This window comes from Lepidothrix coronata, unplaced genomic scaffold, assembly GCF_001604755.1.
Source record: "Lepidothrix coronata isolate B3197 unplaced genomic scaffold, Lepidothrix_coronata-1.0 Scaffold152, whole genome shotgun sequence".
Lineage (NCBI taxonomy): Eukaryota > Metazoa > Chordata > Aves > Passeriformes > Pipridae > Lepidothrix > Lepidothrix coronata.
This window is the reverse complement of record NW_016690332.1, coordinates 969663-995816: the sequence shown is the minus strand read 5'-3', so window position 1 is coordinate 995816 and position 26154 is coordinate 969663. Positions and strand designations below refer to the sequence as shown.

Sequence of the window (26154 nt, the reverse complement as noted above, 5' to 3'; positions counted from 1 at the left end):
TTGAGAGAAATGATCTTTGAGATATTCTCCAAGCAAAATCATAATATTCCTCAAAAGGCTGAAGTGAAGAACTAGAGAGCACCACAATGAAAAACAAAAACCTTTATTTCCCCGAAATATTCCAGTAAGGGTTCCCCAAAACAATACCAACTCTCTTCTTGGAAGTGTCTTAGCATTAAAGCTGTGGAAGAAAACTACTACAGAATGCTACTGTTCATTCTGAGAAATGTGATTAGAATTTTTTTCATTCACCCAAGGACTGAATGGCACATTTCAGAAGCACTCAAATGATATAGTTCATAAATAATGCTTAAATACGGATTCTCTTCAAACACAGTATCTTAAAATATCCTAATTACGCTATGTTTGATCCCATGCCATTAAATGCACATCACAACTGGAATTTAAGCTGGTGCCCGCTGGAGTCATACAAAATAGTTAAGGCTATGTCAGCATTTCCATTAAAAAGCCCTGTCCTAGGGGTTTGCAATCGGGCTATAAAATCTTGCTTTGGCCTGAAATTTGGCAGACGTAATGTCTCTTTCCTCAGGATTGATTCTATCTAAAATGTCTAGGCGGAGTGCTACAGACATCTTTATATAACTGAATGCAAAGTACCTTTTGAGGCACAGAAATGGTTAGCTTCCTTCTTCCTCATGAGATAGTGAGGACTTGCTAATGTTGAACCTATAAGAGCATTTTTCTCCATCGAATGGCCAGCCAGTGCCAGAAAGAGTATCAACAAAGCTGCTGATGTGTTAACCACTTCACCCTTTATATTGATTTTCATCAGATCAAGATCATGCAGCAGTTAAAATGCCACTGGTTATCACAGCTGAATAAGGCCTAATTTACTATACTAACCTTACTAATTCACCTGGAATTGAGTTGGTTGTAGCAACAGAAACTTACTTGGATTGGTGGGGAAGAGAGATGTCAGAGTCCCACATTTGTGTCTGGCTCTACACTGCTTCCTCAGATCAGAAAGGTTTTGTAAAACACACCTCATTGCTCACACCTAGTATGAATGAACCTGGAGTGTTCAAAACCCTTAAATGGTTGATGTATTTTGACTTTTTTGAACACTTTTTCAAAATGTGTGAGGGCAGCATTGGTCTGGGAGCTCACTATCCCACAATAACCAAGAGAAGAGTCATTCGAGGGCCAAGCATGATGGGCTAACCGCCTTGCATAGCTATCTGTGCAGCAAATACATCCAAACCATGATGGGCCGCATTATGCTCTGGTTTGCACTGCTATTGGCAGCACTGGAATTGCTGCACCACAGCAGAAGAGAAGTGGCCAGATGGAGCAAAGAGTGCTTTGGTGTGTCAGCACATTACAGTGATTGCAAACAGCCCTACTAGAGCAGTGTCTGACAAGTTTTTACATTTTAAAAGAGGCCTTAAGCATGAGTTTTCATGATATTAACAGTTCTTTCAGGAACCCTGGCATTAGCTTAGATTTGTTTTCAAAACTCAAGCCCTCCCTTTGAGATCATTAGCATTCCAACAGGAACTGTAAGGTCTGATTTACAAACCCGACTTTTCCTAGACAGGATTTAAAGCAAGGATTCCTCATCAAGCAGACCTGACCTGTAAAACATATAACTTGTCAGCAAACCACTACAGGAACAATACTACAATAAAAAAGGAATAGCAGAGGTATAATGCACTACCTTTGGCTCTCCAGCCCAGGCCTGTCACCTGCTGCGCTGCCTGGCTCAGGGTGGGAAACAGCTCATCCCTTCGAGAAGGATGCTGCCTACATCTGGTAAAGATGCAGTTTTGAAAGCTGCACACATCTCTCATTTAAAACTATTGCTTTAGGGGCACAGTCTAAATGCACCTACAGTTCCAAAGTTGGATGCCCCAAAAACCAAAATCTTGGTCTATGCATCAGTACCCCATTTCTTTTACCAGCACTGGGGTTTCACCCTTTGCGTATCATCAGGAAACTGGCTGTTTGAAGTAGATGTTTTTCTCTAGAATCTGTCGTTTAGAAGAGACAGCCAAATGAATGAAGAAGCTTTAAGAGCCACTACTGTAGTGTCTCTTTGATTTCAAGAACCCTCATTTTCCAGGCTCTCAAGACTACATACAAAACCCGACTGAGGACAAAATTGTGGTCTTAGGAAGACTGTAAAACACCAGTTGTTTCATGCATAAGAAAATCCATTATTAATCCTAGTAATATTATAGAACTAGGTTGAAAAGGCTTCCATCAGTATGATACCAAACGTAGATACCGTCCTAATCCTCGAGGTCTGCCATGGCCCTTTGGATCATCATGCTGAAAAAGACTGTGAATAGGGTTGGTGCGAGAACACAGCCTTGTTTCACACCATTAGTTATTAGAACTAATATATATTGCTGCTGATGCCTTTGAGAACGCACGTAGGATCACTCTCAAGGAGAAAAGACAACGCAGAAAGAATCGTGCCTTGCAGAATATACCACCTAAGGAGTCTTTCTGCTGTGCCTTTTGCAACCGGACGTGTCTATCTCGTATTGGCCTTTTTAGCCACCAGCGCGCTTAACAAACATGGGTAGAGCCCTCCCCAAATCTTCGTTCACGAAGCCTAGCCATGATTATAGAATTACAATCAATCTGAGAGAATTTAATAGCAGTACTTATCTATCAACTAAGACGCGGTCCTAGCGCAGTCCATCAAGGTGCCATAACAACTTTTTTTTCATTTTACATAAAATATGATAAAAAGGTTTCTGTCTCTAAAGAGGCTGACACAGGAAAAAGGTTGTAGTTTTTTTTCTCTCCAAGTTTCTATGGTTCTGGCATACATTCTAGTGGAAGCCTAACATGTTCAAACACATTGTGTACCCAGTGCTTCTACTAACCCAAAGGAACATATTTCTTTTAATATATATGTGTTGTAAATGATACATTTAATGAGGTCATGAAAATGTTTTGATTGCCTGAAAATCTACACTGCTCATAATTTCCATTCTATGAGAACCCTTTCCATTTCTTTGTAACAAGCTGAAGCTAAAAAACAAAGGAACACCTAGATTTTCTAAGAAGTCCAGAGTCTCCTTTAACTTATACTTATGAAAATCAATAACAATTATTCCAAAGCCAATGAATTTATGTCACTGTAAACCAGACAAAAAAAAATCAAGTTAAGATCTTTAAACTGACCTTTCATATTTTGGGTTTAAATGGAATTTTTAACTGTGTCTTGATCAAAACAACTGATACAGTACTGCATTTTTGTAAAACTTGAGGAGCAGCTACTTAGTATATGTTAAACACTCATGCATTTAAATTGTGAATCCATTCTAAATTTAAAATAACCAATTGTTCTTCTCAGAACAACAAATATACAAAGTAGAAACATCAGTTTTTGGCAACAAAGGAAAAATCACTGTTAAAAGTGATTTTTTTTCCTTCTGCTCATCATAATATCCTGCAAATTTTACACAGCAAGTACAGCTACCTTTGGATGAGCTTTTCATAAAGTCCACAATCAGATTTTTGCAAAATGAAATATATATGAAATAAGGGTGATATGATTCATAAGCATCTCCTTGTAAAGTTATGCATTGAATGGGAAACATCTTCCTGACCAGAGCAATAAATCATTTTATTTCCTAAAACACAAGATATAGTGCTTTAATCCTTACATTTTAATCCCATATAGCATAGCTGAAAATACTTTGCTTTATCATAATATGTTGAATCTTCTTCTGTGGTATTTAGAATTGTGGTAGTACCTTATGGTAGTAGTTTTCTCAGATCTTTAATATATTTGTAATGTTTTTCAAACACTTTCAGTTTATGTACTCCAAACTATTTTCAAATGGACATGTGAGATCCCTAAATAGGAAAGATAAAACTACTGACAATATTTTTTTAAAGGTTATTCTTCATCAGCCCCCTGGGAAATAATCATGTAACAATAAAATCCATAGATCCCAGATTGAAAGCAACAGTCCAATAACATGGGCATAAAATTGCCCCTCCTTATCAAGTGACCCTCATTTGGTACTACTTTGAAATGTGTAATTTAAATAAAGTGATGTGGCAGTAATTCTTTTAAATGTTGCTAAGAAAGACACCAATCAGCATATCAACTGAATTCTTTTGTTTTATAATATATTGATACATATTTTGACCTTTCCAATGCTAACATGTACTAATCCTGCTTGGCCCCATTTTCCATTCCTTGGGTAATGGAAAATGTGCTACTACTTATATTTTAAAAATGAGGAGGTTAGGGTAGAAAGGTAAAGGCATGCAGAGGTAAGAAGCATCAGCAGGGGAGGGCAGCACACTGGAGGGGGCTGATGCTCTTCAACCCAAGAGCACCTCCGCCCCTGCTATCCACTTGCACACAACATTTGGTCAGCTGAGGGCAACAGGAGGTCATATGAACTAGGCATGGGAGGAACACAAATTAATGATTTTTATAAGCTGAGTGGAAAATGAGAGTGAGAGACAATCTTGTGAGGAAAAACACGGTACAGATACGGAGAGGGAGCGCAGAGAGTAGGAAAATTTTTCTTTTTCCCAGTGGGTGGAGAGATAGCATAAAGTTTACCTCGAGGGACAACTAGTACGCCCCGCAAAAAAGGTGCATAGAAGTAGGGCAAATGATGTACCAAGCACGGCCAGAGAATGAGAATCAGAGGTGATGTTTGTCACAGCACAGCAAGCCATGCTCCCTTGTGATTCAGTGGTGCTAACCCTTCACTGGGCATCTGTCATCAGGGCTTTAGGCTCTTCATGATTGTTTTGCATACAAACAGATATAGGTTTCCACCTCCCAAAAAACAATGACAGGATGATTTCTATGACTACACAGTAGCAGTTCTCTAAAGCGACTGTGAAAAAATGATGTCTGATTAGCAGACAATCTGCATGTGTACTGTGTAACACAAAGCTATTAGATTTCACATTAAAAATATTACTAATTAGGACTAATTACACATGTCAGATTTATCATATGGGCTTGTTAAAAGGACAGGGTGATATACCAGCAATAAGTACTGGGCAAAAGGTACTATTTTAGAGTATATTTCCTCCATATAATTTTTCTTAAATTAAAATATTTTCCTCTCAGGAACTGTACACTGAACAGGAAAAGGTGAGGCATCAAAGATTCTTATAAAGGAAAACTCAAACATTAATACTGAAAACAATATGTGAAAGTGTTATTCCTCTTAATGGCACTTACATAAACAGAGCAATGTTTCGCTTACAGAAAACTTAACCTTTTGCTCCAAAGCAAATCACTTTGATTTTTTAATAGCAGTTCATATACACTACATTATAAAACAAAGGTAAATGCCATTCTGATTTGCTAACACTCATTTATACTGCGCTTTCTAAATTGTACAACTAAGATTATTGAATTCAACCTCTCATTTCGGCTGTCACAGAATTAGGCAAGCCCTTGCATGTATGAGTTGTGGGTAAACATGAGTGCCCTTGCCCATCAGTACAGACTATTTATATTGTTAAAGCCTCTGTAAACAATTGGAGTTAAGTACGTGCTTTGCTGAATTGGTGCTACAATTGCTAGAAAAGTATGCAATCAAAAGGAAAATTCAGTACTTGTACAAAATGGAATTATCCTGCAGTCTGAGGCAACTTGCACAAAAAAAAGTCCCGATTTTAACTTCCTTTGATAAATAGCTATTGAAGTTCAGAGGTGTGCTCTTAAATTTAACACCCCTTTCCTTTTCTCCCAGTCTTTCCCCTCCTCCATCCTCTCAGCAACCAGTAGCACATCAAAAAAGTTGCTGTTTGATGGTTCAAGCTGAGACATTCAGCCTTTACCCTAGCACTCCCTTGAGATGAAGGAGGCAAGGCTTTTAATCTTACCTGGTGACACATGACTGACTAATGCAGTTTCTTGGACCTTCTGACCTCTGAGGGACTAAAGCTGGTTGGTCTCTCAATCTCTCCAGGTGGCTGGGACATCAGTTTGCGGTGGGTCATGATGTAAACAAAGTTTTGCACAGGTCTTTGTGACTTTGTGCACCCATGACTGTACTAACTTTTATGTGCAAATTTCTGAGTATAAAACGTATTATTTTACCTCAAGTCAGGGAGAAAAAGAACTTTCCTTTACTACTAGTACTACTACAGGTAAAAGACTGTAATAAGAGAGAGCCTTAAAACCAGTCACGCTGGCATACAAATTTGCTGAGTCAGTGCTGATGTATTTTCTTGGAGAGAGAAAAATAGTCTAGCTACAGCCAAATAACTTACTTGAAACTTCACCTCCCACACAAACTAATAAGCACTGCTAGACGGGTTTGACACTTATACAGTATAACTCAAGATGTTCCTAAATCCATGTGCCTCCCTTTGGAGATTTGTTGCTCAACTGTTTTTCTCTCAAGACTTTCTTCTGGTTAGCTTTGCAACAGTGGTAGGCCTCGAGGCACCCTTTAGGCCCTCAATACATCATTTGGTAAATGTGTTTCAATTTTACTAAATCACCCTTTGCTACAGGAGTCCCAAAGTCACCAAAAAAGAGAGGGTCCTGAAACACAGCTGAGTCATTTTTCCAGGGAGTTGGAAACAGCCATGGGCAAAGAGCTCATCAAGTAACAAGGTAGGGTCCTGTGAAAATTGGAGGGAAAGAAAAAAGGAAATCTCAGCTTCTGCAAATACAGGAGACATATTTTTTTCTACTATATAACAAGGCACATAAAATGCAAATGCAGGTGCTACATTTCTTCCATTTTCTATGTTATGAATAATTAGATTCTCAGTTAGGATGTGGTGAGAAGTATATCTCCAACACAGTGATGATCCCAAAAATTCAATGTACAGATCACCTGTTGCGAAGGTCTGCAATTACAAGTATAAGGATGAAATCTCCAGGTACAGACACCCTTTCAGACCTATAACAGACCAATTAAGTAAGCACATGGCTCGGACAGAAGAGCCAAAAAAAAAAATCTAGATAGTGTGTGCTGTAGCATGTAGTCAAGTTGGTGTGTGACCCAGGGTATGAGATCAGCTCGCAGTGTTATCAGCCTGCTCTGCCTGCTCCTGCTGTACCCATTTCCCAAGCTCTGCTTCCACATAGGGACTAGTGGTTCTGCTGAGGTCAGAACAGGACGACATTGGAAGTCATTATTTTAGATAAAACCAAACAAACAACCCTCAAATGTAGTATTTTAACAACAGACCCATGTAGAAAAAGCTTCAAAGTGATTTTGTGGAGCTGGGGTGGGGGAAACCCAACCCTAAAGTACACCCCCAGCCCCTAACAGTTTAAGATATTAGGGTTAAAAGGCAGAGAGAAGATGACAGTACACCAGGAAGACTGCAAGCCAACAAAGACAGCACGTCCCTTCTGGTCTGAAAGACTTGGTCATATTTGGTCTAGCTGTGTTGACCCCCTCTATTCAGAAAGCCAATAAAAACATTATTTTGCCTAGCTGTAGTTACTGCTGGTTGCTTAAACTTCCCATAAAATCTATGTCCCTATTTTAGAGCAGGCTGTGATCACTCTCAGAGGACCCTGAAGTTAAGCAAGGGTGCTATGCCTTCCACACTCAGGCTCCACAGGCAGAAAGGGTATGTCAAGAGGTTGCATAAAAACCATTGCTGAGAGAGAACTTCCCTCTGGGACAAAGCCTGGGCCTGTTGCTAATTTTCACTTAAAAATGAATAAGGCACCAAAAAAAGAAATGCACACTTATTTAATGAGAAAATAATTTGAATACGACCAATAAGTAAAATTATAACGGCTTTTTGAAATGGACACACATTTTAAGGAATATTCCTTATTACTAATGTTGCCACTGAAATAGAATCCCACTTCTGCATTCTTTCTCTGTGCGAATAGAGTTTCTCTAGTGTAATTAATAAATTAAATAAAAATAAATATGGAGCTATAAACACAGAGAACTCAGCCTTCTGGTAAGATAAATTGATGCAGTTTCACTGAAGTCAGATTACTTAAATTTATAAAGAATCCAAACTTATGCATACCACCATTAACACGTCCAATTATCACAAAAATTTTACATAAGAAAATGTGAAGCATTTGGGAAGTGATTCCATGGCAAAAAAACAGAGTGTCTATATAAAATGTCTATTTACCACCCTTCAGTTTCTCATGCTCACTACTGTTTTAATATCAGTATTTTTAAGAACACTTCTTCCTTTGTGGAGTCCTGAAATTCATTGTTATCCTGTTTTTGTGATATTTCCCATTTAAGTTTACACTTCCTCTAGGAACAGAAGAGGCAGTCAGATCACCTGCTGTTCTGAGATGTCTACAATACTTGAGCACAATGGGGTGAAATCAGGACAGAAAGTTAGCCCAATTCTGAATTTCCTGGCTTTGTATTTTTAGTGGGACCTTTCACATAATTTTAATATCCTCCTAGGTAGATGTGCATGTTCTCAGAAAAACACACATGCACATACACATACTCTGTACATACTCAAGAACAAAGATGTAAATTCTAGCACTAAAAGTTAGGATTACGTGTGCCAGTGTTGTTTTTGAATGCACAATGACATAGTTCCACAAAACACCCCTAGATTAAACACATACTATAACTTTTTTCCCTAACAGGATTGCTCCCCATCCAGAGAACAGACTTGCTCTGAGAACGAAAGTTGCTGTCTTGTGAGAAATGAAGTAGGCAGGGTCCTATGGAGTCTGAAGGTAAAGAACTTCAGAAAAAGAAGTTATAGATTCACAGTTCAGTCTGATTAATGCTGTTACAGGAAAATGAATAAAAACCAGGTTTCTTGTGGAAATTCTGAAAGGGTGCTTAGAAAGTCACTTAAATCAAGGTTCTCATTTAGTCACTGACACATATTCCTCTATGTGTTTAGTTACCAAGCCCTAAGATGGAAATACATAAGAGTTTTATTCTGAACATGAACCAATCAATCGACCAATGTAGAACTCTTTTGGTTTTTCATGCCTTAGTTTCTCCGCCTGAAAATGGAAAGAAAATGCCAATATTTTACAAGAATTTGACTGTCTTGGTATTTGTGAAACAATGAGACAGAAGTACCTTGGAAGAGTCAGAAAGGGATGAAATTATTCAAAAGAGTAAATCTGCTGTCAAAGAATGCATTTCTTGCACTCTGCCCACCACTCCACCTCCCCCTTTCCCTCCTGTCCTGAAATTGAACATCTAGTCATTCCAGTGAGAACTCCATCCCATGCAAGGAATAAGGAAGTGGGAGCCTGTGGGGAGAAAAAACAAAAGTGCAAACAAGGGCTTTATCAGAACACATAGGCACAAGTTTAAGTTTGTGGAGGCACCCTTCATTCAGTCATTATAAAATTTTTGAGCTAATCAAATTTGCAAAGTTTCTTTTACCCTCCTTTCATTGTTTTCAGGATGTATTCATATGTATCTCATTTTTTATGCCCCCACTAACATGGTGAAGACTGTAACTGCTGTGGCCACAGAATTCTTAGATTTTCTGCTTCAGTCTATAATACACTTCCAAAACTGGACAAAACTGAACTTTAAATAGTTTCCCAATGCACACTGAAGAGTTTGTCTCTCAAAGGGCAGTTTATTGACAGGCTTGAGGAGCAGGGAGGGAAAATCGCTGAAATTTTACCCTGAACCCCACATGAACCCAGGGATTGGGACTGCATATTTTCCACTGTCCTGCCATCTGCTGCTTCACTGCACATGGTAATCTTTGGCAACCCCACTGAGAGCTGCCTGGGCTATGGCTCTGTTCAGACAGGGTGTAGAAAGAAAAGACACTGAGAATGTCATGGCTGACTGACCAGACTACTGAGATCAGAGAGATTATGCCTCATTTGCTCACCAAGCCCTGCCAAAAGCAACACCATTTAACTGCAGGTACTCAAAGCCCAACAGGCATGTTTAAAGGAAAACCAGGCTAAAAAAGAGGACCATTCATAACATGCATTTGTTTGGGATACTGTAGCTACCACCTTCTGGCAATTATTCATGACAGTTTTAAAAGAAAGTTTACAGTGCCCACATTTCAGGTACAAGTGATATCTGGCAGAAAGTACCATACCCCATTTATAGGACACATAGACTCAAAGCAGGAATAAACAAAAGGGACCAAATAGACCAGCAAACAGAGACTAACAGAGAAAAAAACATAGCTGTTATTTTAAAACAGCTACAGTCTGTTTATCTCCTGGCTGTGAAATGCTGCACAGTATGGGAGTGTGCAGGTTCGGTACTTATACGTGTAACCTTCATATGTCATCTCACAACAAGGGACCTCCCTTGAGCCAAAGCCAAATCTACATTTGTTCCCCAGAGCACCCCCACTAGGCTCCAGATGCAGCAGGCAAAGAATCAGCTCTCAAACTCTGATTTCCTCTGACCACACTCTTCTGAATAAGGGTCCCCAACTCTTTCAGTGATGAAGTATCAAATGTTTACCCACAGACATACTGACTTTCAAAATGATGACTATAAAAGCTAAGGAATATTTCAGAAGTGTCCTAGAGCTGCTAAGGTATATTTTCTAATGGTGTTAGACCTGCAAGACACTACTGTAGGATTCAGAGTTACTGTAGGATTTTTGAATCATATCATGCTGACAACAACCACCTGTTATTAACATTTCTCTCTCCCTCATCCTCCCTGCTTCTGCCAGAAGTACTAGAAATGAAGATACAATTCCATATGTGTTTACAATAACATCCTGCCCTATTTCTTCACTCAAATACTGATCTTGGAAATGACAGTGTTTTCTCTCAAATCTGTTTGGGAAAACAAAGGCACTTCAGTGAGAAAAGCTTCTCCAGGGGCTGCAGAGCTATGGTTGGCAGACATCAGAGTTGACAAATGTTCTTCTAATTGCAAAGGGACACTACAAAATTGTCCTCTGATGTGGAATAGACAGTCACTGTCACCCTTTCTTCTTCCCTGCTGCTCTACTGCCTCCACTCTGTCTGCCTCACAGGGAGATCAGGAAAGAGACAGAAAAAAGCCATGTAAGAGAGGAGGAACAGGCATCTTTTCCCCACCTCCAGCTGTGTTGGAGCCAACACGCTCTGTTGTTTTGATGATTCCAGGACCCTCACATCTCATTTGATCCCTGCTTGACAGAAGTGGATAGCAGAGGTGGGAATGGCTCACAGACCTACAGAGAGAGCTTCTGAAATCCTTAAGCTGTTTCCTCCTAGAAAGGGCTCTTCTTTCTGAGAGCTGGCGTCAAATAACCTTGGCACCAACCTCTGGTTAGTAAGTAAGACAGGAGCAATGTGTTAAAATGAGTAAGGCAAAGAGATCAAACATGCTTTCCAAGGTATTTTTCTTTTGATACAAACACATAGCTTGAAAAAAAGTAAGTTTGAAGTAATAAGCTGCCCACTAATATTCTCTGTTTAAACTGTTTTTCTGCTGCTAAGATCCGGTGAATCAGAGCTCCCCACTCCCGCTCTCCTTCTTGACTCATAACCTTCTTGACAGCCACGAAACCGGGCAGAGCCACTTTATAAAATGTACTAAATGAAGCAACTTTCAGTAATAACAAGGACTGGCAGGTAGCCATGTTAGAGGAGGAAAGACCTAGTAGGAATGTCCTGCTGCATAAAAGTCTCTGTTCTCATTACTGCAAAGGAAGAAAATCTCTTTTAAATGCTTTTGATTCAAATGATCATTTGACAGAAACAAGGGACAAGATAAATGGCTGTAAAACAAGGCAATTGGATTTCCTACTGCTACAATACCTTACTTGGCTCCCATGACACAATTTCTCTGTTATTCTGCCTTGCCATGGTAAAGTAAACTTACAGGCTACCCAGAAAACAGATGAGTGTAATCAGTCCTTTATAAATTATATCCCTTCACTCAAGGAAAGCAAATAACTTTGCCTGCTCTATAATAACTGTTTCTAATACTTCATTTATTCTTTAAATTGTTTATAAAACACTTCAAGGGAGGTCAAGATGAGAGGGCAATAATAATTGGAGATTAAGGAGACTCTCTAAGTATTTTGCACCTGTGAGTAAACACTTTGGCAATTATTATGGTATGAGATAGATCTACTAAAAAAATCCAACAGCTTATTTATTATTTTCTTGGACATGTTATTTCATCTGAGAAGGAGCTCTCATCTTTTCTACAGCTATTTCAATTCAAATTTAAGCAGCGGCAAATTTTTCTGATGTCATGTCATTGGCAAGCAACAATAGATTTAACCTGGTCTCTTATCGAAGAAATCTAAAGAAACAATGAACAGAGGGTAAGTGATTTTCTGGTGAAGTTTTTTCCAAATCCCTGAGGAAGCAGGGGCTTTCCTCCTCAGAGACAGATATGCTAAAGCCCACAGCAGAACTGAGCCTGAAGGACAGGGATGCGGGTATCTTCAGGCAGTTTCAGAAAGGACTTCCTAACAAAAGGGGGACATCATGTGCTTTTGCAGTCTCTGCGGCATAGTTCTTAAGTTATTCTTAAGAGTTTCAATGGAATTCAGTAAACAGCATGTGATTCATGACAAAGTACTCTCTTTACCCATTTTATATGGTAAGGTTATCAAAATGCAGATTCAAAATTCAGATTTTATATCACTCCCTTTTACTTTTTTTTTTAAACTCATGTTTTCTTGATTTTCTCAAAGGCACAAAATCATGTGGATCTAGACACAAACAAAAACTCTCTGCAAATTGCTTCATACTAATACCAAATCAATACAGATTATTTATACATGAAATGGCAACTGAACCACAACTGCTACCCAAACCAAAGTCTTTGCTGACTCTAATGCAGAACTGAACCAAGAAGAAAATACCTGATTACCGGATCACAGTAATTAACAGAGAATTTTCCAGAGGAAGGTCCCTTATCACTTAAATTGACATCTAAAAATTTTGCATTTTTGAGCTTGAACTGATTAAGAAATACCAAGGTAGATAAATAACTATTGAAAAATCAGATGTGAACCAAACAATTTACTGCATTTTCATGCTTTTTTCCTTTTTTTTTTTTTTTTGATTGGTACTTTTCAAGTACCACAAGTCCAGAAAATGCAATTGTATGCAGGAAACGCAATTTTTCTTTCATTTTTAAATGAGTTATATTAATCTTAGCAGTGTTTCCCACAAACATTATTTCAGAATAATAGGGAAATGAGGCTAAACAAACATTTCAAGGTAGCTTCCACCTACATCAGTAAATAGTTGACAAGTTCTGCTTTTAGAAGCAGAGAATTATCAAATCCTCTCAAAACTATTAACGTTATGCTTCTGTCTTGGAAGATTTCTGTTAGGCACCTTTAAAATACATAAGATTCCCAAGGCTTTGAAAAATCTGAATGATCTTGCCACTAAACAGCAGGTTTGAAAATTTGATAAAGGCAAGTGAGATTTCATTCACTTAACTGTGACAACTTTCTTTTAAAAATCAAAAGAACCAGATTTAGATTTCATAAGCATCAAGGTGCCTCTGTAAGTACTTCCATGATCATGACTATAACATTCTGCTTAATAAAAGGCAGAAACATTCAAAAAGAACTTACTGCATCATGTGGCTGTGTATGTATTTCTTTCCAGACAGGCTCCAGAAAATAAGAAACATTTTTGTTAATCCATTGAGGATTAACATTCTAATTTTTCTCATCTTAGTAGCCTTGAGGAAAAGCATATTTTAAAAAGTGTTAGATCTTTCAGATTGTTTTAATTCAATCTCAAGCCTTTTGTATTAAATATTAATAAATATTTGTATTAAATTTTACACTATCTAATTTTAACCAGTATAAACAACACTGAGTTTGACTGAACCTTCACATGCATTATCAGTTTGGACAATTTTGATTTATTCTGCTTTAATAGCAAATTTTACTGAACATACTAATCCTTTCATCAGACTTTCCTGTACAGGTAGCCATTTTCAAGCATCATCCATGTACTCACACACATCATTTTGGAAAAAATGAACATTCACTGTTGACTCAGTGGGTTTCTTCATGGGTGTTGATGCCTGGTTATCACTATCTATAAATGCAGTGGTAAATCAGATGATATCACGACACCACCAAACCCACAAGGAACCTGCAGAACTTAACTTACTTGCAAGTAGACCAAAGTTGTGCAATAACTGCAGCACACTAATGAACTCAAACCCAGAATTGCTTCATCCCATAATTTCAAAACAAAGAGCTTCTTTAAGTGCAATTTAAGATTATGATGCTTTTCTTAAGAAAAGCATCATCATGAGACATAGCAAAAATTTAATAATGACCTGTTATTCACTGGTTACTTTTCTTGTCAGAAATAGATCTTGGATTCACCAGCATGACGAAAACTGTTGCCAGTTTTTAAGTAACACTAGAACTTTAAGAACTAGGTAGTAAAGGTAGCATTTGCCTTCTGTTGTTACACAAAATAAAGTTTTCAAACTCTCAAGAGTTAGTTACACCAATCTTTCTCTGTTTTTCACAAATATTATGTGGCCTGTGTGGACCATTAAATATCCTAAAAATAAAACAATTGTATATGTGCTACACTTCTTTCTTTTTTTAGTTTTGTGCAAAACTCAAACAGGATTAAGGAAAAAAGCCTATTATTTGTACTATGTGCTCAGTTTACTAGTTAATGGCCTCATTCACAACAGCATCCTTACCTGAAGGTGCAAATACAACACAAACATAACACAAGCTAGCCGGTGTCCATTACGTATGATTTAAGGAAATGGACTTGAGACTATGTGACAAATGAGGGAACACTTACATTTCTATGAAGACACACCAAGTACAAAGGAGACCCGTAGAGCTCAGATGCATGACAAGCACTTATAATTTTCACCAGAATTCAGATGATTCAAGTCATTACCTGGAAATTGCAGTGTATCTGGACAGGTTATGGCCGAGGACACAGAACAGCTAGGCAGAAAAGGAGAAGCACATACACTGCCTAGTTTTAGACCATCCAGAGGGGAGCGGTTTGTCCATGATATATGAATACCAGATGCTCTATCCCAATAGAGCAGAACTGCAAATTATACCAATAGTACCACTTTATTCAGTTCCCCCGTTTCCCCCAATGGGCTGGGATTTGAGAAGGGGAAGACACATCCTTGCTGAAAAATACATATTAAAATTAGCAATTACTGGCCTGATTTTCAGTAACAGATACATGCAATATTCATGCAAACAAACAGAATGGAAAAGAAAAAAAAGGAGTATTTGCAAACTCAAATGCCTGTTATGGTCACAGGACTGACTTCACTTAAGATGCAACGGCACTTCAGTATAAATGTTTTAAAATGAAGTACAACACTAATGCCACCCTGAACTAACAAAGTGCTTAGGACCAGGGATAATTTCCAGTTTACTCTATTTTCAAGAATTATATAAAATTTGGGAAGTTTAATAACTGTTGCTGACCTCAGGAGGTGCACAATGTTTCCACCTATCTTGAAGAAGTGCAATAATGGTGATAAAAGATCTTGTTGGTTATTTTTGCAGTCTGCAGCAAATAGAAACTCAGTGTGAGAGCACATAGTGTACGACGCAACACAAGTATCCCTAATGGATGCACACCAATGACTCAGAATGTGGGCATGAGGTGGGGCTGAGAAGAGAAAGGTGTCAGCAAGAAAGCACAAAGAAGATTTATAACTTAAAAAAGCCACTGTTTCAAAAGAAAGGTTTTAAAAAGTAATGGAAAGTAAAACGTATTTGAGTGTTACTGATGTTTTACTCATGCCATCTGGATTTGTCTTAAACCCCAAACTAGCATTTGATTTTTCCAGATTCACACTGCCTAGACCTGGGATTACTATAGGATTTTACTGTAAAGTTTTGGCAAATATACTCAATCCACCTACTGATGGATATTGATGAAAGGAATAAACACCTTAAATCTCTTTTAATATAAGGATTTTAATACAAATGAGGGGAAAAAATATGTAAACTGAAGGTCTGAGTTGCTTTACCAGATAATTCTTTAGAAATTGTAAATCTATTCACATATAATGTCATGAAAGCAAGGCCTTGACTTCAAAAATAAAAATCCATCAGCATTCCTGCAGCATTTCTATAGCAGTGGTTCTCAAACTCATGTGTCCTAGGGCAAAAATCAAGAGAAAGTAGAGAAAACATGATACTGAATTCTCTCTGTTGGCTTGGTTTTAAGTTGTTTTCCCATACCAAAGAGCAACCCTGAAGGGTTTAATGAGAAACGTGCTAAGTCTTTGTTTTAACAGCTATCATTCTATAAGGGTGAGATACAATACAGACTAAAATATGCAACTGATATTGCAACATCTAAATAGCAGGGGGTATCTGGTTTAATAACAATGCTTTTGGCCATAGCTTTCATTTACCAATTGTTGCCTAACAATTAAGTAGAACTTATAATTAAATTTTAAGTGTCTGTGAAATGCAAATCCTTGAAAAAGAAGTATTCTAACATGGTTGGCAAGGTGTGCACACATCAACACTGGAGGAAATGCAGCTGACAGTATATACACTGCTGTAAGTCATTGTAACAGAAGTTAAAATCTGTTCAAAAATACTTGCAATTAGATGAATAAAACTGGCACAGATCAGCAGTCTGCCACACTGCTGAGATTTTCAGCTATTTCATAGTGAAAACAGTATATGCTTATAAATGTAAAACTTCCATGCCTACCAAAAAGCGCATAATGCACGTGATGGTCTGAAATCAAACTGCCTACACAAGCAATGTTTGTACGTGTGGTTTTGTTTTGTATTTTTAAACACATGTTTCTGGGAACTGTAAGTAAACACTTAGTGAAATCAAGGCAGAAAAGGAAAATTATTTGTAAATTCAAACCAAGCTCTGACCAAATGCACTAACCTTCTCTCTGATCTCAGATAAAGTAGCTTACCTGCCTAAAACTGCTATAAAATCTCACTAGGTGATGAATCTTATCAGGTGACATCTGATCACATTTCTCACTTAATTGTTTTTAATGAATCCTGAAAACTTTTTTGAGGAATAATTAGTTGACATTTTCTTCTGCAGTGGTTTTTGAACCACTAATGCTGGAATTGTTTTATTGTTCAGTTTCCCATATCTGAAATGGCTTGGTGGGTTGATTTCAAATAACTCTCAAACAACATGCACTTTCAGTGGATTTACTTTTAAAATATTTTTTTTTAAATTATGCATGACTAAGTAGAGTTCTAACAAGAGGGAGGCAACCTTTGGGAGAGCTGTTTTAGGGAAAACAGGATGCACACTGTTGAGAAAAGGCTTCAGATACTAAGATGGGCCAGGTAAGTGTGGTAGTCACTGTATGCATACATGATATGTGTATGACCAGGCTTTCAAGTTTCTTCTTCTGGTAGATGATGCCCAAAGTTTGAAGGTTGTGGAATAAGGCCTCATATAGAGTTATATGAGTCTCACATACTTAACAACTCTGCAGTGATCCCCAGGACTCTGAAGATGGCCCATAAGCAATTTGTAATGGTTTTTACCTCATACTCTCAGGGGAACATTAGCATCACTGATGTTGGACAGGAAAAAGACAAAGCAGTACACTAGTATATTACACAAGAAGTTTATGTATTTGAGAGAATTTATATGAATAATCATAATAAGACAATCTTCAGAAGGTTAGGAAATAATACAGTAACAATGACTGAAATACTAAACATTCATTACTTATAGAATATCAACAATGTAAGATAGATTCACTTATGCAACATCTCTTGCCATAATGACTTGACCTTTGCTCTTCATGTGATTTTTTTCCTTTCTTGCCTCTATTTCGGAATACAATGGTATTTAAATTTAAGAGCAAAATGCAGGAGGAAATCTTAGTGAAACACAACAATTGTGTAGATGCAACTGCAAGGAAAAATGGCTCGAGGAATTTCTTGAGAGAAACAAGATACACAACCGGTTGACTGAGTGTCCACATCCAGGGAAACTGTACCCCACAGTATGCTCTCTTGCCCTAGGCTCTGGGTACAACCGAACTATGACTTAACCGTGTGTTCAAAGGAGGTGTTATTCCCCAGCTAAAGTTTCCTTCAGAGAGCATCTCAAGTACAGCAGCTTGGACTGGGTCCCTACAGAGCCTGGACTGGGTAAGTAGTGGACTGGGGGGGCATCTTTCATGTATGGTCTCTTAGGCATCAGATACTGTGATCTGAGATGACCACTGTATCTATATTGTCTGCTATACTTCCCTTAATGTTCTGGCTGAAATCACTTTTGTTCTTCTGACTTTCTGCAAACTCTGCATTCACTTTAAGCTCATTTGTAAAATGCAAGACATAAACCTCATAATTCTTGACTGTATTTCACTTCATGTTCTCATTTATACATATGCAAGAAGAGCAGAATGGCCACATTTTATATTGTGTTTTGCTTGCAGAAAAATAAATGTAACTAAGGGGAAAATATAGGGAAATAGGCACCTAAACCACATTATTTCTAAAAAGTTTGCTACAGATTTGTGCGTTAATGAAAACATAAGAACCCTACAGGTGAGTCACATGCTATGCCCCTCTATTTCATGCTTTCGTAATTTCCATAGCACTTTGTTTCAAACTTTTGGGTTGATATTTCACTAGAGAAAAAAACCTGCAAGTTTTAGTTTAAGAAAGTAACATTGATATATGTTAATATAACTTCAGAAATGTAAAGAATTACACGGTAAGGTTTTTTAAATTTAATAGTTTTGACATTTTGTAAATTGCGGGGATGCTCTGCCTTTTTTTTTTTTTAATTAAAAAAAAGTTGAAATCAATCATGGAAAATAGCAAAACCTGTAATCTACTTTCTTCTCAACACAGTTTAAACCACAAGAGAGCATGATTTAATGACAAAAAGATGCATCTGATAAGATAATAATTTGCTCAAGGAGTGATCTGGGTTGTGAATGCAGCTGTTCCAAAAAATCTAAACCACAGGCAAGAAATTACTTAGTTTTTGTACAAACTATGGTAAAGATTACCACAAACTATTGTTGCAAAGACTGAAATAAAAAGATTTCAGTAATTAGACAGCTCAACACAGCATCTTTCTTCATCAATGATTTACTTTAGAAAAATATCTTTTTATATCCTGATTCAGTTTGCATACATGACTGTTTTGTTCCCATACGTGTCAAGTTCCATGGCACTGACCTGGATTACCTGGATGCCCAAAGCTAAGTGCACGCAGAAATAGTCTCAGCCTTTAGCTCTAATTTCAGATGTCTGGTACTGCTTTTAAAACACAAGCTCATGGAGACGACCCCACTTTCTGGTGTGATTGCACTGCCTTCCTCTATCAGCACTGGCTAGCAGTAGGAAAGTGACACTGGAAGTATAAGGCTAATATGGTTTATTAGCAACATAAGAATCAGACAAAAATCTCCATATATTGTGATATGCTCTGATCTGATCTGTACTAGTTGGTCAGTAGCAGGTTCAGCATCATCATAATTAACTGAATTCACTTATTTTGTAACAGCAGATCTTTTTCAAGGGGAAAAAACATGTACTTAGGTAAAACAGCAGAAAGGTATTACCCGGCAATTTTCTATTATTACAGTCAATATTACTGCAAAGCCCTCTGTGCAAGTAGACCCCAATGCCCACATTTATCCCCGCTGACATTTGACTGCATGTGTAGATAAGGAAACACCTGCATGGATCACTTAGCAGGATCAGTCTCGCAGCAGGGAGAAAAAGCCAGTTGGAATGCATGTCTTCAGGATACTGCATGCTTTCTCTGTTGAAACATGCAAACTAAAAAGCATGAAATGATCTTGGCTGCTCTATAGCACACAACTGTCTGTAACTCCTTTTACATTGGCCATGGTACCTTGCCATCAAGTTTTCAATATGCCAGACGATTCTTGATGATACTAGCCAGCCTGTATTCTTCTCATCCAGCAAGGAGTAATAAAGTCACAAGCAACACTCTGCTGAATTTTGCTATTCAGAAATACTCATGGGTTGGGAAATTTTGTATTAAATGAAAGAGACGTAGCTCTGCACTGAAAATTTTACACACTTTTGTAATTTACAAAAAAACCAGCAGCAAAAGTCCTTAGTGTTTCCAGTGGTACTAGGTTGACCAAGTTTCTCTTGCACAGAAAGTGTGTCAGGAGACTAGCAATTAGTCTCCTCAACCACATAAATGAGAATGGGGAATCTGGCAGATGTTGACTACATCTCTGTATAGTAGATGCAGAAGAACAGCTGTTACAGTAGGGATCGTATGGATTTTTTGTGAAAGTCAGTAGCAGATGTCACCATCTGCTTCTGCCTTCTCAATGAAATAGAGGCAAAAGGAAGACTGAAAGGTGATTTAAAAAAAGGTAACAACAAAAACCATAAATTCAGAAGATACCCAGACATATTGACGAGTAGGGGCAACTCCTACCCCCTTCCCCGTGGCAAACCTGAGATCCAGATGAACAATAAAAGCAAAGAACATTCCCTATTCTCTTTAAATCATGATTTCTTTTCATTTTAATATTACTACATGTACTTTGACAATGTTCAGCCTGCAATCTAACACCTAGCCATTTCCTCCCCGGCTGAAAGAGATCACAGAAATGAGCAGTTGTATCCTTTCCCTCTGGCTATACAGCAGTGGTTTGATGACAACTCTGATACTGTTGGTATCAGAGAAACAAAAATTCCCTACACAATGATGTCATGTGTGGAGGCAAAGTATTACTTAGGGGGAAAAAAAGCAACAAAAACAAACAAAACTTCTGTTGCATTGTGTCAGGAAACATGCTGTACATGTTTGTACATCTTGGCAGATTAAGATCAGTTGAGGCAAGCAATGAAGTGGTTAACCAAATCAGAAAGTTATCTCAGACATCCAAAGGCACATCTTGTAAACCTGAGAAAACCTCTTACACAGAACTGAGGAGAAAAAACAGTAAGAGCTTGTCTGGGAAGAAACGAATGACACTGTCAACAAGTAGTTTGCTTTCTCACTCAGAAGAGAAGGTATTAGTGAGATCCACAGCCCAACAAAAGAACAGGAACCTTTCCAATGAAGTAAAAAAAGGTTTGGATCAAGCCCCAGCTTTCCTGAAAACTAGACTTGCTAATTGCCTCACTCTTTCACTGTCAAACCCGTCATCTCACTGAACAGAAATATCTTTCAAATATTGCTATAGGGCAGACATTTCCACATTGATAATACTGGCAGACATGTTCAGCCACCACCAGAAACTAGGTAGCCAACAAGTTCCCCATTTGTTATCCCATAATGTTGTCTTGGGGAGTGAGGGGAGGGGAAGCATCATTCTGGAAAAGTTTTTTAGACTTGTTTTTGTTTTTCATTTTTGGAAAAAGAGGCCACCTTGTAGCTTTCTACTACTACAGAGCATTTTGCTTTTCAGCTCCTGTCACACTTAGATAATAAATAACCTTCAGAAATGGAAGATCCCGCTCACCTTGGCATTATCATAAATCAGGAAACACTTGAGCCATACTGGAATAAAACTGATGAAAGTAACTGAAGAAATCAGTTTTAGCAAGGTATACTGCTAATACAGTTCTTTTCCCCAAAGGAAGCAAGTCATGCTTATCTTACATTACCAGACCATTACTGGAAGTACTATGCCAGACCCTCAGCTGGCATATATCAACGTGACCCTATTCACTTCAGTGCAGCTATGTTGATTTATGTGAGCTGAAAAGTATGTACCGGTCAAAAAGTGACTATTTCATCTTACAAAACTGTAAAAGTGACTAAGTGAAATGCAAGGGAAATCAAAGGAAAGGCAGTATGTATAATAAAAAGAAAATAACAGAAAGGAAAGTACTACAGAAAGGCTCAAAGTAGATGTATATTTTATTAAGATTAGTCTAACATAGCCACTAATTTTTCTTCATATGAAATTTTAGATAATAGTTTCTGCTGTTACATACACATGTATCTCTTGAGTAGGGACCCAAGTACTTGTGCAATTTAATAACGCTGTACTATTCCCAAATTAAGAGGTAAGGCTTAGGCAGTGGGTTCAGCCAACCTGGAATTTATCACTGGTGTTTTTGTAAAGTCACTCTGACTGTCAGAACATGAAACATCATACTTAAAAGAAAGCCCACACAGCAAACTTAAGTGCTCAGCTTTACAGTATGGCATTGCATCTTAAGAACTACTCCTATGACAGTCTTTCTCTCATAGGGCAAGATAAAAGTAGAAAACCAAATGTTCTCAAAGCCAGAACTTCTTTCAAGCCTTTGTGATTTTGAGGAATACGACACCACTCATATTAGACTTAAGCACTCTTTACCCTTATGAACTCTACGTAGACTTCCGTATTATTATACAGGTTACATGAGATTAACTACTGGGGCTCCTTTCTGAGTTTAAACCAGAAGGCTCAGAAGAAGAACTGGCATTCTGAAATAAGAGGTGTGTATTCCTAAACTCTTTTCACAAGGAAGCAGTTCTTGAGATTAGATAGTTCTCATTTTCACTAGGTTTGTGTACTGCTGCCCCTACACTACAATATCAGAACACTATATAAAGAGGGATTGTGACAGATGTACTTGACCTTCTTAACCAAACTAGCAATAGCTTAGTTCAGGCTCCAAAGGAGGTAAAGGCCTGAGCTGTAGCTGGGTAAAGAACTCCTCCAGGAAACCCACAAAGGGCCAGAGTGACCCACAGTGCACCAATGCACATGAGCTTGGAACACATGAATAGTGGGTGGTTTTTCCAAGATTCAATTATCAAGGAACAAAGAAAGTTGTGGGTACAAAGAGTCTCATACATACCTTTCCCATCACATGTAATTTGACTACAAGCCAACCACTTTATCCCATAAAGATGAGAGCCTAAATGAGTCGTCTTTGAGGTCTCCCTGCTAGGCAATGTGGCAGTGCCCTCCTTGAGTTAGGACGCCTCTCAAGGTTGTCCCTTGAGTCAGAAAGACCTTTCTACTCATGACAGATCTTTGGATAAGTCCAGTTTGAGTACTCTTTAAATTGCAACTGGACTTCATGGCAGTGCCTCTTCCCTTGATCTGGAACCCATCTCAAGGTTTGAGATTCCTTGCCTGGGACTTCATTACCCAAGGTGGAGAGATCCCTTATTCATAACAGAAGCTCAGTAAGTTGCAGAGCATGCTAGTTCATTAATACTAATGAATAAATGAAAGAATTAATTCCTTTAGACATAAACTATTGTACAGGTCTGAGACTAAGATTGGAATTACCTTCACTAAAGTTCCACCAGGAGTTTAGAAAGCAAGGAAGTGCACCCTGAACCTCATGACTCAGTGGGTCTCCCTTACACTTAAGTGTTTTTGGTTTCTGTGCAAATCATTGTAAATTGATTCTAACTCAATTTTCCTTTGCATTTTTTCACCTATGTAGTAAATGAGAGTGAATCTTGCCTTCAAACTTTGTTAAGTCATACTTTTATAAATTCGTATAAAAACTATTTTTGTTAATAGTTTTGAGGGTGATTCTTTGAGGGACCCTGAACCACTCCTTTACAATACAGATCATGAAGCAAACTCTTTACAATTGTCTACTCAATTCAACATCAGTGACCAGCTGCTAAAAGCCACTCGACAGACAACTGCAATTCACCATCCTTCACCATGAGCACTGGTACTTCAAATACAAATACTTCTGTATTTGATCATAGTCCACAATTCAGCCTGCCAGGTATGAAAAATGCATTCTGCTTATCCTTAACAGTGCCTTACCATGTCGCATACCTCATAGATCCCTGCCTACAAGAAATACTGGGGTTTGTCTCTTCACAATGTTTTCCTAGAAATACATTCACTGTAGGAAGCCTACAGAAATTTTCAGAAGTATGGTTAACACTTTACACATGCACTGTTTGCTAGGACTGATCATAGAATCACACAATGTTAAAGGGTTGGAATGGACCTTAAAGATCATCTAGTTTTAATCCCACTTGCCATGGGCAGGGACACCTTCCACTAGACCAAGTTGCTCGAGGCCTTTTCCAACCTGGCATTGAACACTGCCAAGTTTGGAGCATTCACAACTTCCCTGGGTAACCTGCTCCATGTCTAACCATCGTCTTCTTAATATCTAATAACCATTTCTTCTAAATATTTAAACTTTCCCCCTTTCAATTTGTACCCATTACTCCTTGTCCTGCCACTACAGTTCCTCATGAAGAGTCCTTCTCCGGCTTCCCTGTAGGTCCCCTTCAGATACTGGAAAGTTGCTATGAGATTTCCATGAAATCTCTTCTCCAGGCTGAACAGCCCCAACTTCCCCAGTCTATCTTCATAAGGGCGATGCTCCAGTCCTCTTATCAACTTCATGGTCCCTCTTCTGTACTTGCTGCAACAGTTCCATGTCCTTTGATCAACTCTGCACCTCAGCCACAAAAGAGACACTGCCACAAAATTCTGCTCTGACTCCTGGGCATCAGGTTATGTGTAGATGAGATGCACATAGTGTCGCCACCAATGGGATGTTGTATTTGATCCATTCAGTGTAACGCTAAATCAACTGGAATAATGGTATGTAATACTGAAAGAAAATATGTGTTGGTTTATTTAAGTATTCCCAATCTCTGAAATCAGTAGAATAAAAAAAGGCCAAACCATAAGGCATTTTAAAATTTCCATGTATATTAGCCTCTGGGGATAGGAATTAGAAATCACAGTTAAGTCCTCCTTTTCTCCCAAAGTGCCTTTCTAGTCTTCAAAAGTATTAGAAAAGTGATGAATGGCTATCAAGAAACAATCTCAAAACTACTTTTCTTCCACTTTCTTACCTGTATAGTTTCTCAGACTTTCTACCATAAAACCACTATGCAAATGGCACTAGCCTGTGGTTACAGTCACTTTCATGGCATGTACTCCTGCTAAGGCAAACAGAGCATTTCTAGGACAAGATTCCTGTTCATGGCATAAGGGGCTTAAAACTGCACCCAGCACATACACACAATCAAAAGTACAGCCTGAGGCTTCAAAGTACAAACTTGGGTTCTCCATGGGGACATTAAATGTGTTGAAAAGGACTTTGGATTGATAACTCCATTGCAGCAGTGTCACATCAGGAACAAATGTCAGAGAGATCAAAATAGCAATGAGTACTGAAGTTTTCCTCCTTCAAAGTGGCAGAAGTCTACAGAGGAGCAGCACAAATGGTAAATGAGTTTGCATAATTTCCATCTTGTAGCTCCTTAGTGTTACTAGAAATCACGCCAAGCAAATATTAGTTATTGCATATTCTCTCTTTATGTTGGTCAGAATGTTTTAATTACACAGTAATAACTCAGAGCAATTTGGACATCAGTTTATAGCACGCTAAGAATATACCTTGGTAGACTCTCTAATAGAAAGCAAAGTATTAGGGCTTCTAAATGAAACAATGTAGCAAATTTGATTCTCTTTTAATTTTGAGCTTGTGCTGTCATTTGCTTCAGTGAAGTGATGCACCAGCTTCTACCACCAAATGTTTGATGCACCACTTACTGTAAATGCTGCCTACCCAGTGTATGATGAGATTTCACAGCTGTGACTTCCAAAGACTGAAATCAATATTTAAATCCTATTGACATCAACTCCTTTTTTCTCTTCTTCCCCCTCCCCCCCCGCCCCAGTTACAATTATGGTCTATTTTACATTTGTAAGCATGATTAAAATTTTGTGCCAGGCTATAATTTATATAATTGCATTCCTGTAAAACTTGAATTTATTTTTCATTTAGAAACAGACCACAACAAAAGGCTTCTGCACTGAGAACCCAGTTTTCTGTGCTAATATAAAAGTTTAATTTTAGAGTGTTTTCTACAGTCACAGTACTTACTTAAAGAGCAGAGGAAAACTGTCATTGTTAAAGAGACTTATAATTAGCCATGGACTCTTACTCAAAATACCAGCATTAATTGTTCATAAAGTACTGTAAGCGGAAAAGGGATGATTAAGTGGAATTTAAGCTGCATTGCTATTAAGGATTAAACTGAAAGGCATTTTAAAGCCATGTGTTAAAAACCATCTTGTCAGAAGGCATGGGCTATAATTCAAAATTTTTTCAAAACACACTAGGCTGTACTCATTAGTCTTTCGAATTTAGAGCATCTATTATTTCTGTCTCTCAATTTGACATTTATATGCAAATAAAAACCTTCAGCATATGTCACACCTGAAATTGCATCTGTTTATGTAGTTGCCCAACTAAACATTTAGAAAACTTTCCTTTTTAAATGTGTCTTTTTAACATTTTAGCCTTAACTTATTATCAAGAAGGAAAGAG

The 26154-nt window shown here is 38.0% G+C and overlaps 1 protein-coding gene across 2 annotated transcripts in view; it reads right to left on the bottom strand.

Moving 5' to 3' along the window:
• Positions 1 to 26154, bottom strand: part of GMDS (GDP-mannose 4,6-dehydratase) — a 418974-nt gene that overhangs the window by 232517 nt on the left and 160303 nt on the right. The window lies entirely within an intron of this gene.